Raw genomic sequence first — 17,102 nt, forward strand, 5'->3', positions numbered from 1 at the left:
ACAAACTCAAGGCAAACCACGGTTTCCCTTCAGCCTGAGCCAAGGGCTCCCTTGAATTCCGCTTGTTGCTGCGGGCTCGGATCCCCAGTTTTCCACGAGAGATAGAGAATATAAAGCAGCCAACAGTAGGTGGAGCTCCGTCTTAGAGCAAACTCCCTCTCACACGTTCACTAAGCAGCAGCCAGACAGTGGTAGAGATCTGGGACCTCCTTCCCCCCCCACCCCCCCCCCCCCCCCAAGGGTAGGCAATGTCAGCACTAAATGAAGAGCTATAAAGGAGGGGGGGAGTCCTTCAGAGGCTGCACATTACCCACACCGACTTCAACTGGGCAACTTTCTCATCCCATCACCTCTAAGGAATTTAAAGGCAAGGTCCCGGGCAGGTGAGTTTCTGCTGGCAACCTACAGAAATGAATTTCACCAGTCATTTCTTTTTCTCTCTCTACAGCTGGCGCCTGAAAGTTCTTTTCGACGTTGGAGTTAAATTCAAGTCAATCGAGTGAAATGTTGATTTGTGAACGCTTTAGGGTTTGCGTTTTTTTTAAGAAACATGAAATTTTACCCAGAAAATCTGTGGCAAGTGACATTGTTCATTATCTGATATATGGTCAGGACAACCTGTTAAAAAATGATATTCCGCCAAAACAGCTCTTCAAAGCCGAGAACCAGGTGAACAGGTACATATATCATCTGAACCGAAATTAAAACACTCACGAAAGGCACCTGAGATGATGAATAGGTGATTTTGTTATTAAATTGCATGTAACTCAGTTTCAAAGATTTTAGTCTCAAAGAGCCGTGAAAACATACAATGCTCTCGCACGGATTTAAATATTCAAAATTTATTCTTACATCTGCATATGCTCCTCCAACTGTACTCAGCCAACACTATTGCCAGAGCTCGTTGTTAAAGTGAGCAAGCTGGTCTGTCCATGGCGTTTCTTTTGGCAGGTTGATCAGTGAAAATTGAAAAGGGGCAGGCAAATTAAAACTGGAGAAATATGGCATTGGATCGGGGAATCTTGTGGCGCACAGTCCATTGGGAATAGGGAGCATTGGAAATGGGAACAGATAACAGTGTAGTGATTGCAACTCGCATACACTGTCTCTCTCTCTCCAATAAGAAATAGGAATTGAATTGAAAGATCCATTTAGTCAGCGAAAAAAAAAGCAGAATTTGAAAGTTAGAACAGCACATGTCTTTTCCCTTTCCAAAATCCCCGAAAGTGTTCACTGTGTGGGATGATACTGAACATTTTTTTTAAAAAAATCAATCTGTTCAGACATCCATTTGGGGCAGAAACAAAAATTGCTGAAGAAGCTCAGCGGGTCTGGCAGCATCTGTGGAGAGAAATCAGGGTTAACGTTTCGGGTCCGGTGACCCTTCCTCTGCTTCTGAGGCTCATCAGTTCTGATGAAGGGTCACTGGACCTGAAACGTTAACTCTGATTTCTCCCCACAGATGCTGCCAGACCTGACGAACTTTTGCAGCATTTTCTGGTGTTGTCTCTGATTTACAGCATTCTCAGTTCGCTCGGTTTTTCTGCATTTGGGGCAGGTGGGAAGATGAACCTGGACACTCTGGCGGAATTATTTCTGAGGCACTGAGTAGCTACCACGTCGCTTAGAGGTTAATGAAGAGAATTAACTTACAGTGTGAGTTTGATGGATAGTTCATGTGCAAATCCAGCAGGTTCTTGAAAATAGTAGGTGCGTTTGGAGGAGTGGCTAGGGGAGTGGAGGGTGAGATCCGATTGGAACGAAACCAGACCTTGGTGCAAACCAGCACTCACGAGAGGGAGATCTGCAATTCCGTGTGTATTATTGAAAACTTGCTGTGCGATTTGTACAAGGCATCCAGCATTAACAGACCACCATACCTCCCACAAACATTCTGGAATAAGAGTAAAGGCATAAGAAAAGATCTGGGAGTGCAGAGTTTCTGCTTTGACACTTCACCAGGACTGTGTGTTTGGCTGTGGTGCAGAGTACAGAGTGACATTTCGGGAGGATCATTTTTAAGGGAGCGGGATGATTGTAAGGAGATCTGAGGGAGCACATTGCCAAAACCTAAGTGTAAAGAGATGATGTGAGACTTGGCAGAAACATGGACCCAGTATATAGTATAAAGCCACATTTGATCAGCTTTTTGTTTGTTGCTATTATTTCAGATTTGGTCTTTTTAAACATTTGGCCCCAGCAGCTGGTAGATCATGTGTAATCTTGTAAGAGTCCTGTTGTTTATCCTATCTGCCCTTTGCCCCAGATTTCTCCATAAATGTTCTCCCTCAGGCTGTCTTGGACATTTCTCTGTTGCTGTTTGATTTTCTTCCTGCCTTCCTCCCAACTGCCAGTTTGCTGATATTATACAAGGTGCTGTCTGCTCAGGCAGTTTTAAAACAACTTCACCCCACATCACAGAAAACAAACCGAATGGACATTGCTGTCCTGACTGTCTAGCTCACTGTCTCACCAGTCAGTCTGGAGGGATTATCTAACAAGGAGACCAAAACCCTTCATTGTCAGCTCCAGACTGAGTTATTTCACCTTTATCCCCAGATCATTGCACATAGCTTATTGCGGACTAGGTGTTGTTAACATTCACCCCATCCCTAGATGTTTCAAGCATAATTTTTTTTTAATTAATTCAAGGGATGAGGACATTGCTGGCCAGGCAGCATATATTGCCCATCCCTAATTGCCCACAGGGTAGTTAAGAGTCAACCGCATTGTCATAGATCTGGAGTCACATGTAGGCCAGATCAGGTGAGGATGGCAGTTTCTTTCCCCTAAAGGACACTAGAGAACCAGATGGGTTTTTCTGACAATTGATTCATGGTCATATTAGGCTGTTAATTCCAATTTTTTAAAAAAACTTGAATTCAAATTCCACCATCTGTCAGGGTGGGATTTGAACCCAGGGCCTCTGGAAGATTATCTGAATCTCTGGATTATTATCCCTGCAATAATATCATGAGGTCATCACCTCTCCCAGTGATGTAATTTTAATCTGAATCCCCATGTGGTCTCACAATCTCTTGATCCTCCTCCAACTCTACAACCCTTGTACTGTTTTGGTCTGTGTTAGATCTCCTTTTGCAATGTTGCCGCTTTGATCCCAGCCCTCGCAGCTGGACCTCCAGCCTTCTATATCTTACGATCATGGATTTTACATCCCATCCACTTCCTTCTCCCTGCTACTTATGACCTATCTCCTTAATCAAGCTTATGGTCAGCCAACCCAATATGTTGTCCCTTGACAGTGTTGTTCCCCAAGCTAAGTGGCACCTGTAAGCAAGGAGTGGGCATGTGCGAGGGTTATTGTTGACGTTATTCCACAGTGAAGGAAGGAGTTGCCATGTTGAGGGGTTAACTCAGGCCTAATAGTTTTTTTATGGGGGTGTGGTTCTCAGGAAAGGTATTTATACAGCGTCCTTGCCCATACCTCTCCCTGTCACTGAGGAGCAAGGAATGATTGCAGCCTTCTAGCTTCAGCACCACAGTGCCTGTGTGCGCCAATCACTCCCTGCCACTTTCACCAGCCATGGCTCCTGTGGTGAAGATGCCTTCACCCTGCGCGATCTGAGGTAACAACACTACCATCGAGAGGCCTTGGAGAGGAGTGCCTGTCACTTTTAAAATCTGATTGGCATGGCATAAAGGTGAAGCAGCCTGCCCATTCATTGATGCTGACATCACTGCTCATGGAACATCCTGAAGCTTGTCACAGCAATCCCCCTGACCACCCAGCATTTTGGCATTCAGAATAACCGCTCCATTTTCGTCACACTTCTGTGGGGTGCTGCGCGCCATGTTCCTACACAAAGGCTGCTACATAAATGCATGCCGTTGTTCCTGTAATTTCCTTGTGTATTCCTCGCTTGTTCTATTTGCCGAGTGAATCGGAATGTGACTCAATGCCACAGTTTTGCACTTTCCCACTCTGTGGAGTTTGTCGATCTCGAGATTAATAATTAGTATAACTCCGGTTGTTTTAATCTGGTTAATGGTTAATCCCTGAGCCTCAAAATCTGTTGTGTCAACAATTGAAAAGGAACCCAAAAACGCATTTATAGTTGGCATTCTAAGCAGGATAAAATACACCCACAGAGCTAAAGTTAAACCGTGGAATGTAAAAAGATTAGACGTTAGAGAAATCTGAGCTAAAGGGGTGTGGAGAGTTCTCCCACACAATAGATCCACAAATCAAAGTCCCGAAAGTATTTCATAAAGGAATTGTAAAAACTTAGTTTTAGTTAATCTGTATGGAAAAATTATGACATAGCTCTGGAGCAGGTGGGGCTTGAACCCAGAGCGAGGGCCGTACCAACTGCTCCATTATGGGATGCAAAGTTGGGGTATTGGAGGATCAGCGGAGTGAGCAAGAGCAGCAACAGTGGATTAGATGTCTGTCACTGTGAAGTAATCCGATAGCAGAGACTTTCTCAGGCTGGGCCATGCTATTAAGGGTTTAGACTGACAACAGAGGAAGAGTCTGAAGGCATTCTGAAGAAGCGTCACTGGACCTGAAATGTTAACTCTGATTTCTCCCCACAGATGCTGCCAGACTTGCTGAGATTTTGCAGCAATTTCTGTTTTTGTTTCAGATTTCCAGCATCCGTTGTTCTTTCTGCTTTTAGAGGAGAGTAAGAGCCAGGTCTCAGCTCCATTATAAGACAGAGCCCCCATACTGGTGCTGCATTACTGGTAGAAGGCAGAGGATTGGGGCTGAGCAACATATTAGCCATGATCAATTGGTGGAGCAGGCTGAATGTGCCGAATGGCCTAATTCTGCAGCTTTATCTTATTAATATGATTGTGGAAGAGAAGGAGGCCAGACAGAAGACTGTGATTTCTGAGTGGTCAGCTTGCTTACCAGAACTGTTAAATGAGAGAACATTATAACAAATCCTCAAAAACCATAGCCTGCATGCTAGACATAGTGACTTGGGCATTATGCCATAGGTATTGGCACTGATGAATACTGTGCTCACACACACAAAAATTGGTTGACCTCACTGGAGTTTAGCTCTATGGCGCAATGTGTTGGCACATTACACATGAGTCTCATGGTGTAAGCAAGTGCTTTAGGAGCTATCAGTGTGCAGCACTGACTCAGTCCTGACACTGGCAGTTGTCACCCCCGGAGTTTTGTACGGGGGTTTGTGGAGTGGGATTTGAAGTGACAAACCTTCTAACTCTGAGGCAACATGAGCCAAGGCAGTTTCCAGGATGAAAGTGCTAAGTGGGAGGAAGGTTTTCGACAGGAGTTGAAGCATTGTTCCAAATGAGCACCACATGGCTGGAATTCTGTTTGAATACATCAATTGAATACATTGGTGGATGCTTCCTTGCTGGAAGAGTGTGCCCTTGTTTCCTGCAGTGTTGCTCCACATTATTCCAGAATCTATGCAGTCTTCAATTATGATGCAATGTAGGAGGTGAATATATAAAGGGACAAGCTCTCTTATGTGTCACTATCCACATGATTAGATTCCCTACAGTGTGGAAACAGGCCCTTCGGCCCAACAAGTCCACACTGCCCCTTGAAGCATCCAACCCAAACCCATCCCACTATAACCCACACACCCCTGAACACTATGGGCAATTTTGCATGGCCGATCCACCTAGCCTGCACATCTTTGGACTGTGGGAGGAAACTGGAGCACCCGAAGGAAACCCACACAGACGCAGGGAGAATGTGCAAACTCCACACAGACAGTCGCCTGAGGGTGGAATCGAACCCGGGTCCCTGGTGCTGTGAGGCTGCAGTGCTAACCACTGAGCCACCATGCCACCCCAGGAGAGAGCATTGAGCACCCCAGCCACACTGTGGACCCTCCTCAGGCCTTTATGTCCTGTGTACCCATCATAGGATGTTGGCTTTGGCACTGGGTCTGCTCCTCTGTCAAAAGTAGAACTAAAAATCCCATTTCTCAATATCTTGCAGAACTGAAGAAAAGTTCTGAGGAAGGGTCACTGGGCCCAAAACGTTAACTCGCTTTTTAAATTCACAGATGCTGCCAGACCTGCTGAGCTTTTCCAGCAACTTTGTTTTTGTGCCTGAAAAATAAAGTCATACTGGGCTTGAAACGTTCTTCTTCTCCACAGGTTACTGCCAGACCTGCTGAGTTTGTCCAACATTTTTGGTTTTTATTTCAAATTTCCAGTATCCACAGTCTTTTTTGCTTTCATTGTCATCTGATATTGGTTGTTTGACTTTTATTGGGCAACAAATGCTGAAATTTGATCAGTTGTAGAAACGAAGGAGTTGTTAGATGAATGAAAGATCAGGAGGTATCAATTCACCATCCACCATTCTGCTAGATTCTGATGTGGTGATAGTGTGCTGTTTGACTAGTTCCAACAATCGATCTCCATTAGTTAGTCTGCAACAGACTGAAGTGTGAGACGATGGAACACTTGGGAAACTGGAGATTTCAGGCATGCCAATCGTCTTTTCAGTTGTGTGCAGATAAAACATTAACAGCAGTTCTTTTTAATTAAGGGTCTAAGTAGGTGATAATTCTTTACATAACAAGAGGGCTGTTTTTGTTGAATTTTTTTTTCATTTTTCACTTGGCTAATTATAAAGTGCTACACACAACACTGTTCTCAGAATGTTTAATTGTACCACTGTCTGACAGAATAGAGTTTGTTGTGGTTTGATGCCAGACAGAAGTTGTGGTTTTAAATGTTGTTTGTAAAGATAGTACTTACCCTCGAAGTGCATTCTGACCTGTCTGCCTCTGAATGGGTCCGGTCCTCAATGTTTGGGTTTCTAAATTACAAAGAAATTGCCTTCTATCAGCAGCAGAGAGGATATCAAATTGAGGGGCTCTGTGTTTCGGTTTTATCTGCCTCCTATTTCTCAGTCGGGGAGAGGTTCTTTTTTAAGTCCTGTTTGAGTCTGAGGAATGTTTGGGCAGTGTTACAAATTTACAGTCCTGGTACAGGGTCCCGTGTGCTGGGGCTGTAGAGTAAAGGGTTAAACGTATTAATACTGTGACAATAGTTCCTGAGCATTTGCCTAAGAACACATACATCGCACGTTGTACTCTGTACGAGTGCAGCTTGTGGTTGGGTAGAGAGTTTGTTACCAAAAATAAATTCATCAATCTCTCCAGACACATCTTCTGGGTAGTTGGGACTTGAAGCAAGACTTTCTGTCTCAGAGGTATGGGGCTTTACAGTTTTGTGACAGGACCATTTAATGCTCCTTTCTATTATTTTAACTTATACATATCAAAGTCAAATAGGGTACGATAACAATAATTGCAATGCCAAGAAAACCTTACAGATTTAACTTTTTTATGTGGGTCAATGATGCATCCCCACCCCTGAGATGCCCCCAATCATGGGAGGCCTGGACGTACAGGTGGGGCAAGGCATTCTCCCTCTCCAAGGACATGTGGGCATGAACATAACCATGACCCACACTGAATAATGGCCCCCATCTGGTCTCATTAATGGCCACGCTGCCTGGGCCCCAGAAGCCAGTCCCCTCCTCGTTGTCTGTGCTTGGATGCTCAAACATCTGGAATCTAAGTGCTATTTAACAAACAAGGGGTTTAATTCTGTATAAACATGGCTGAGGGGTGCCACAAGACTGAGACTATTACAGGTGGTCTCACATTCTGTAAATCTACTTAACCTAAGGTGGTAGAGGACCATATAGTTCTTATGGTATTGTACACACCCCTGAGCTGGAAGGCCTAGATTCAAGCCCTACCCTCCACCTGGGTTCCCATAAGGTATTTTCTATCAACCAGCTTGGACATAGAATCCCTTCAGTGTGGAAGCAGGCCATTGGGCCCATCAAGTCTGCACTGCTCCTCCAAAGTGCATCCCACCCAATTCCTGTAACCCTGCATTTCCCATGGCTAATCCCCTTAGCCTGCACATCTTTGGACTGTGGGAGGAAACTGGAGCATCCAGAGGAAACCCCACGCAGACACGGGGAGCATGTGCAAAATCCACATAGAGTGTCACCCGAGGCTGGAATCGAACCCGGTCACTGGCGCTGTGAGGCAGCAGTTCTAACCACTGAGTACTGTGGGTTTTTTTTTTAACCTCCAGGGACTTGAACACAGACTTTCTGATCCAGAAGTAGGCATGACCATTGCTTCCAAGATTCCTTGGCTCAGTCTAAGTGCAGATTGAATTAATTAGCGTGGTAGAGAACAAATGATGATTGAATCTTAATGAGATGAGGCACTTATCTTACACAAGATGCATGAAAGCAATATGTACAGTTGCACTGATTGAGTGGGTATAATTACCAAGAGTCAGTGATAACACATCTGTCTCCATGGAGACCTCACACGAGAGGTGTGACAATATCAGACCGGGCGGGTCTTAGTGCAGCTTCAGCATTAATTTCCGCAGAACCATTATATATAACAATGTGAATGTACCAATTAGGAACTGGAGTAGGCCATTCAACCCCTCGAGCCTGTTCTGCTAGTCAATACGCTCATGACTGACCTGAAACTCCACATTCCTGCCTGCCCCCAAATAGCCATTGATCCCATCAGCAATCAGGAACCTTGCTCCCTTTGCTGTCAAAATATTTAATGACACCTTGAGCTCCAGCATCGCCTGGGGAAAGAGAGTTCCATAGACTCCCAATCTTCTGAGAGAAAATAATTATCTTCATTTCTGCCATTAATGAGGAGACCTTCAGTTTTAAATGGCATCCGCTGGTTCTAGGCCCATCCAGCAGGGGAAACATCCCTTTCAGCATCAAGGAGCAATGTCAGCTGATGCCAGATCATGTGGGCATTGATGGCGATGCTCAGCTTTGGCATACATTGGTATAAAGTTTACAGGCGATGAATATTAACAATTCACCTTGCCCTTGGCCCAAGGTCCAAGAGAAGGCCTTGGGAGGAATTTGGAAAGAGAGCAAGAAAGAAAATGGCAAAATGCGAGTAAAGGGTTATGATTGGCAAGTGAAACAGAGCGCTAAGGTTAGGGAAAAGAAGGAGCAGCACTTATCAGAGCAAGAGTTAGGGAAATTGGACAAAGGAGACTTGGAGAGAAAGGGAATGGAAGCTAGGGCCAGGTGAAAGGAGCGCAGGAGTTGGAAAGAGATTGGGAAAGCTTCGAGGGATATGGACCATAGGTGAGCAAATGGGATTGTTCAGTTTAGGAAGCCTGGTCAGTATGGACGAGTTGGGCTGAAGACTTTGTTTCCATGCTGTATGACTCTAAGTGAAAGACCCAATCCAGAGTTCAGAAAAAAAAATGACATGAAACTTAAAAATGTCAGGTTCTAGAGATGCACTAATCTGCATATTTTGTGTGGTGTGTCTGTTACAATGATGGTATGTACCATGTTCTTCTCTGGCTTTTGAACTTTGAAATGTAGGTCACCCGTGGTTTAACTTGTGGCACAAAGCTGTGAAACTGTGGATTGTGAAACCGCATGTCGTTGTAATCTCAGGAAGAGCCTGCTGCTTTCTGACGCCTGCTTCTTTATGTGATGCTCTTTTATTGCCCGACCTTTCTTTGGCCCTCTCCCTCAATTACCGCTCAGACCAGCTCACACATAAATGGCAAAGCACTGGACCCTGTGCCATTGCGAGTCCTGAAGGTAATCTCAACAAAGGGAGTTTTAAATTGAAAAATAACCAAATCCACAAGACAGGAAATCATTTGGATCAGACTGAAACCATGTGTCTTTTCAATGAAAGGGTAAGGAAAGCTCTTTGTGTGTTTCAATGAGAAGGGATCCTGATTCCAAAATGAGAGACAAAAAGCTTTTTAGCACGAACCAGGAAACAACAATGAGCTAAAATCTCCTTCAATTCTGTTTTCAGGGTGAACACCATTATCTGCTCCTGTATTAAATCTGTCACCATTGGTATTTGATAACGCACGTTGGTGAGTCACTGCCTAAAGCACAGGAAGATTACTGAAAAGTAAGTTCATCTTTTTCAAATTATATTTACCACATGAACTGGTATCTTCTTTGTGTAAAGATTTACTTGGTGTTAACCATCATTTTCTTTCATAGTTCCCCTCCTCCCCCACCTCCAGAGACCATCTGCTGCCCATCCTCTGCCAATGACAGGCTGTTCCATCTATGAGGAGTTGATTGTCCTTAGAATTTTCATCGGTCTTCTACCTAACATTTCCCCAGATGAAAGGGACCAACGGACCCCATGGTCTAACTTCCCAAAGTAGCAAATGTCTCAGCCTTGCCTCTGGATACTGCAGTTCTGCTCCTTCCCCATTAAAACCTTCAGGATAGAACAGTGAGGAACAGGAGAAATCTTTGGAGAGTATTGGTGAGATTTGACAGTCAGGGAAGAGTGTGAGTTAGAAAGCTCTTGTTTTTCCCGATCCTAACCATTCGCCATGCAAATAAACCTTACCCCACTTGTCACCTTTGTTTATGTTGCCATTCATCTGAAACCAGTATCCTATATTTCTTCCTCTCACCCATCCCTTCCTCCCACCCCAAGCCGCACCCCCAGCTACCTACTAACCTCATCCCACCTCCTTGACCTGTCCGTCTTCCCTGGACTGACCTATCCCCTCCCTACCTCCCCACCTACACCCTCTCCACCTATCTTCTTTACTCTCCATCTTCGGTCCGCCTCCCCCTCTCTCCCTATTTATTCCAGTTCCCTCCCCCCATCCCCCTCTCTGATGAAGGGTCTAGGCCCGAAACGTCAGCTTTTGTGCTCCTGAGATGCTGCTTGGCCTGCTGTGTTCATCCAGCCTCACATTTTATTATCTTGGAATCTCCAGCATCTGCAGTTCCCATTATCTCTGATCCTATATTTCTCTCCATTGGAATATTTATTTATCTTCTCTGCTTGGAGCCTTCATGATTTTGAACGCCTCTAATTAATCTCCTCCTAACCTTCTCGCCCCGAAAGAGAACAGTCTTGGGTTTTCCAATCAATGTTCACAACTCAGTTTCTTTCTGTCTAATCCATTTGCCGACATGTCAGTACTATGATTCACATGCAGCATAAATTGGTGCTCCCTCTAAAATTTGAGATTTTTACATCTATCCTGAGACAAAGCGCTGTGACACGCCTATCTCTGTTTTTAACCCTTTCCAGAGAATTTGTTGATAATTAAAGTTGATGTTCCATCCCCAAGATCTTTAGCTACTGTCCCCTCCTGCTCCAAAGCACAACAACAGAGAAATTATCATTATTGTCATCAAGATAAATTTTCAGGAGTATCAATTTGAATAAAATATAATGCGAACAGATAGTTCCATACCTTGCCAGTAGAGAAAGATTCAAACAGTAACCAAATTCAATTTGATACTTTCATTGTCATCAAATAAGATTACAGATATAATTTAGCATCTCAGAAGCAGGAAGGCTGACGTCTCGGGCCTATTTCTGAAGAAGGGTCTAGGCCCGAAACATCAGCCTTCCTGCTCCTACGATGCTGCTTGGCCTGCTGTGTTCATCCAGCTCCACACCTTGTTATCTCAGATTCTCCAGCATCTGCAGTTCCTATTAACCCTCACAAATATAACCTAACCAATTTAACTAATCATATATTATTATGTATTCTATTTGACGGAAAGAAAAATAAAATTTCAAGAGTTAACTTGAACACAGCTAACCCACTCATCCCTTACAATGACACAAATTAATGGCAAGAATTTGTAGTGATCACACGGGAAGGACCAAGAGCTTTGTGTTTTACAAAGAAATACCTGGCCAAATGAGTATTGACTAGCATTATTAGTTTAGGAAGCAGGTGAGCACAGAAGGGGCTCTGATCTGCCCTTAATTTCAGGCTTGGTTTGGCCCGGTCCACTTACTATTGATCCAGTCATCTGCTGTACTTAATCAGTGCCATAGATGTGGGTACTTTAAGTCTTTATTCACATTATATCTGAGTGCATATCAACTTGCTAACCAAAATCTGTCACAGCCCCTAAGTGAGAGCTGTGAGGAGGGAGGGAGACCTATCAGAGTGAGGGCAGGGTGGGACCTGTCTGTCAGCATGGGATTCAGTCCTTGGAACCCAGTTACAATGGTGGTAATTTCTTCTTTGAAGGTCACGATCTCAAAGTTCCAGCACATGACCCCCACTTCCTGACCTCCCACTTTGGGAAGCTCTGCTATTTGCATTAGTGCTGTCTAGTACAGACTGTTGCTTCTTGCTCACTCAGGCTCTATCTCAGCTTCTAAAAGCACTCAGCTTACGTCTAGCCTGTATCCTCAGTTAGATCACTGATTGATTTACATTGACCCCTGACTCGGCAATGATTTGAGATAATTTATTCCCTCCATGGAACGGTGACAAGAGATCTAGTATCCTCTAGCCAACAAGCACTATGCAAGATATGAGGATTTACACAAGAACTGGGAGAAGGTGTGACCATATAGTATGATCACTGCTGATCTAGAGTAAACTCACACTGTGCCTCACTGTGCCTCCGAGTCCCAAAGTCTGTCGCCACCTTTGATTAGTTAGGAAAGAAAAGCAAGATAAAAAGCTCCTTGTCATGGTGTTCCACAATGCATTGGGAAACTGGTTTTGAATCATGAGACTTAAGATCATGGGCTTCAGTAATTTATTTGGACATCATCAGGCTGGGGTTCAAGTTGGTGGAATTGAATGAAACAGGGGAAAGAAAGCTGCTTTGGACCATCTGGGAAGTGAAACTGAAAGAAGCTAGAAATGACCATGCAGTACCTCCCCCACTTTTCCTTTCATTCTTCCAGCTGAATTAATATAGTTCTTCCTAAGTACATCGAAAGCTAGCAGTCGGCCTGCATAGTGGTTGTGTTGTGTTCCTTTTTTCGCCTAACTTTGCTGTATAAGGAGATGATTGCTCTCACTTTAAACAAATGGGTAAGTATCTAGACTCAGGGCTAGATCAGAAGTTCCCAAGCTGAACGTAGAGAATGATTTAAAATCAGTCTGGATCAGTTCATTTGTCTCTTGTGCGTATGAAGCATAATTTTCCATTCAGTGACTAGAAGAATGAAAAAAGGAAATATAATGACTGCCTCATCTTTAATACATTGATTCTTTGCATTGTCATCCCCTTTAACATCCAAACATTGAGGATGATTTGCCATGAAGGATCTGATCAGCACAGTAAAGGAAATCGCTGTGGGGCTAGTTTGCTAGTTGAATATCCAGATAAATATATGTACCTCTGACTTTAACCTTGGTCTGGATGAATGTGACACTTTAAATCTTCTGTGTCCTAAGCTAATTGCTGCTGCATTGGGATATTTCTGAATGGAATCTCTATTCCCTTTGGGCTTGGGACTGCTACTGATATAGTCACTGACATTTTACCCTTTACTGAATTAAATTTCTGTAGGACAATGGCATTTCACAATTTGAAGCTTAAATTTGTTTGTCTTTTCCCAATGAATACCAAGTGATTTTGAGCAGTTTGCAAGTGTGAGGTTGGAAATGAGTGAGGATACAATATTCCACAATTGTTGGGATTTTTAAACACAGTGCAAGTGATTGAGGTTTGTTATTGAGAACCTTACAAAGAAAGAAATCAGAAAGTTAAGAGCTGATACTCCTTTCTTCCGCAATTCATTTTGGTTGTTTTTTTTCATGAACAGGAGAAAGACCTATCTCAAAGGGTTCATTTGCGCAAAAGCTGAACAGGGGAGGAAATTGTAAAGTCTGGAATTATTCAACAGTTCAACTGTGCCTTGCATGCTTGGCTCAGCAGTCCTTTCAAGTCAGTATCTCAATGACATTGAGGCATAATACTCGCAATTTCAAAGGGGAGAGGAGGAAAAAAAATTAACAGGGTCAATCATAACCCTTTGTACCTGATTTTTAAAGGGGTCTGGATGCTGGGACCCTCTCACAACTTGGCTCTTTTGAGTAAAGAAAACTTGAAATTTTACAGCATGTCCTCAGCTTATAACTGAGCTGTGTGGGTCAGTTCATCTGGGTGATTGTCAAGAAAAGTTAACCTCGAGTGAATTCCTCGCCAAGCTTCTCAAACAGACTGTAGTGTTCACGGCAGAACTGAAATTGACAAGCATTGTGATTCTAATTTCTGCTGCATGCAGTGGCATCACTAAGAAGCAGATGGCTCATTGTATTTGGGGATCTGACCCTTCAACTCTAAATAGGCAAGTTCAAAGCCAGCTTAGAAGCAGGCAGATGGAGGCTTCTGTTTACAGGCTAATGGCAAAGGGTACAGAACCATTTCCAGTTGCTAGTTTTTGCTTTTAAAGGAATTTATTGTATGTTGGACTAACTTGGCATCAAGGTCTACGTTTTGAACATGTCTGATCACCAGGTATTAATTGAAAAATACACACAAAGTGACGATACACAAGAAGGGATAATTTAATATTTCTGATGTGGAACCTTTCTTGTTGTTACAAAAAGTCTGAATTTAACTAATAAATAATGAATCTGATGATTTGTTCGATCAGCTTTTTCTTCCCATTTGTTTTGGATTGAAAGAATTTGCAGATTTCTTTTTCAAACACCTGATATGATGCCAGTGGGAGTGTTATCAGATAAAGTGCCCATGCCGCAAAGTTTTAACATTTGTTTTCTCAAAAGTACAAATTAAATCTGCACCTTTGGTTGCAAATCAGTCAGGGCAATTATAAACGACTTCAGTGCTCCCTCCAGTGTTTTGTAGATACTGATCAAAGAGTGAGAATAGCATGGGGCTTGGTTGTAATGTGATCTGTGTAATGAGAGTTATCCAGTGTGTGCTATGGTCAAACTGATGCACTGTCTCCAGATTGGAGGACAACAGTTCACTCTGTTCACTTGGTTTCAAAGAATGAGAGGTGAACTCCCTGAAGTATACAAAATTCTAAATAAAAACCTAAAGAACTACAGATGCTGTAAATCAGGACCAAAAACGAAGTTGCTGGTAAAGCTCAGCAGGTCTGGCAGCATTTGTGGAGGAGAAAACAGAGTTAATGTTTCGGGTCCGGTCACCCTTCCTCAGAACAGTTCTGAGGAAGGGTCACCAGACCCGAAACGTTAACTCTGTTTTCACCTTCACAGACACTGCCAGACCAGCTGAACTTTTCCAGCAACTTTGTTTTTGTTCCATACAAAATTCTGTCTGGTCTCCTTGCTATAGGAAGGATGCTGTGAAACTTGAAAGGGTTCAGAAAAGATTTACGAGGACGTTGCCAGGGTCGGAAGGTTTGAGCTACAGGGATGGGTTAAATAGGCTGGGGCTATTTTCCCTGGAACATTGGAGGCTGAAGAGTGACCTTCTAGAGGTTTATAAAATCATTAGGGGAATGGATAGGATGAATAATCAAAGTCTTTTCTGTGGGGCGAGGGGAGTCCAAAGCTGGAGGGCGTAGGTTTAAAGTGGGAAGGAAAAGGTTTAAAAGGAACTTCAGGGACAACTTTTTCATGCAGAGAGTGGTGTGTGTGTGGAATGAGCTGCCAGAGGAAGTGGTGGAGGCTGGTACAGTTACAATATTTAAAAGGATTCTGGATAGATTTATGATTAGGAAGGGTTTAGAGGGATATGGGCCAAATGCTGGCAAATAGGACTAGATTAATTTTGGATATCTGGTCAGCATGGATGAGTTGTACTGAAATGTCCATTTCTATGCTATACAATTCCATGACTTGACCCTATGCCACGATAGGGTAGTTGCAAAAGTGATGTTTCCCTGGCTCAGGGAGGGGATGGGTTTAAAGTCAGGGTACATGGTTTCCAAATAAGCAACAGGTCATTGAGGACAGAAGTAAAGAGAAATGTTTTTGCACAGATAGTGGTCACTCTTCAGAACTCCTCACCCTGTAACACTTCGGAGTATGTTCAAGATAGAGATCGTTAGGTTTATAGACATGCAAATTATTGAGAGATACGGGGATTAGGTGGGAAAATGAAGTGGAGGTAGAAAAGCAACCATAATGTAGATGCTGCAGCAATGTGGTTGACTCTCAGCTGCCCTCGGAAATGGCCAAACAAGCTACTCAATTGTATCCTTTGCTATAAAGTCTCAACAAGGAAGTGAAACCGGATCTAACACATGGCATCTACTAGACACCGGAAACATCAACAGCAGAAACAGCCCTGTTGACCCTGCAAAGTCCTCCTTACTGCCATCTGGGGTCTAGTGACACAAATTGGGAGAGCTGTCTCACAGACTAGCCAAACTACAGCCTAAAATAGTCATCGGCAGTGTGTACCAACTACAAGATGCACTGCAGAAATTCACCAAAGATCCTCAGACTGCACCTTCCAAACCATGACCACTAGAAGGATAAGGGCACCAGAACACCACCACCTGCAAGTTTCCCTCCAAGCGACTCACCATCCTGATTTGGAAATATATCAGCGTTCCTGCATTGTCGCAGGGACAAAACCCTGCAATTCCCTCCCTAAGGGCATTGCAGGTCCACCCTGCAGCACATGAACTGCAGAGGTTCAAGCAAGTGACTCAAGTACAACTGGGAATGGGCAATAAATGCTGGCCAGCCAATGATGCCCACATACTACAAGTGAATACAGCACTCTCCAGGATTCAAAGGGCCCTCCCAGCTGTTAGCAGTCACTTGGAGTTGCATGGCAACCATTAACATTCTGCAGATTCAGACTTTACAGGGGGCCCTGACCCACTCTTTGGGAAGCTCTGCACTTGTGTTTCCTGTTCAATGTATATTTATCCTCTGTCACAATAATTTTCTTGTAATGTCGATGCTTGATATTTTCCTTGAGCAAGTTTGTCAGTATCATTTCGGCTCACTGGTCATGCCACAGTCGAAATACCTCAATCTCAGCTGCCTTTTCTGCTGACGTTTTTTCCTGAGGCATCTTGCCCTTTTACCACTCTTCCATGCTGGAGATCAATCATACTATCCCTTGCCAAGGCCACCTGCACTTGCCCCTCTGTGCAGCAGCTGAAGCTACTGCTCATCTCCCTGGAGGCTGTCCTGACCTTCACTTGGTCTTTCAGCCTCACATCTTTCATTCCCTGAAACACACAGAAGCTACAGGGATTCACAACGGTTCTCTCACGGTAACCTCCAGTGCACCAGGCTCCGCAGTGCAGCTCCAACTCTGGTGTTAATTCAAGATTTCCAGACACACCAATTGGTAAACCCACTTGAAATAGTTTTGCCTAATGGTGGGG

The 17,102-nt window shown here is 43.8% G+C and overlaps 1 protein-coding gene across 3 annotated transcripts in view; it reads left to right on the forward strand.

Moving 5' to 3' along the window:
• The first annotated feature begins 245 nt into the window (after nucleotides 1-245).
• alpl (alkaline phosphatase, biomineralization associated) overlaps nucleotides 246-17,102 on the forward strand; it is a 99,457-nt gene continuing 82,600 nt past the window's right edge. For all 3 annotated transcript variants that reach the window (XM_048561754.1, XM_048561756.1, XM_059655650.1), the window contains exons 1-2: nucleotides 246-383; nucleotides 9,825-9,926. The gene's annotated coding sequence lies outside the window, so the exon portion shown is untranslated. The remainder of the gene's footprint in view (nucleotides 384-9,824; nucleotides 9,927-17,102) is intronic.

This window comes from Stegostoma tigrinum, chromosome 28, assembly GCF_030684315.1.
Source record: "Stegostoma tigrinum isolate sSteTig4 chromosome 28, sSteTig4.hap1, whole genome shotgun sequence".
In the NCBI taxonomy this organism is placed as follows: domain Eukaryota; kingdom Metazoa; phylum Chordata; class Chondrichthyes; order Orectolobiformes; family Stegostomatidae; genus Stegostoma; species Stegostoma tigrinum.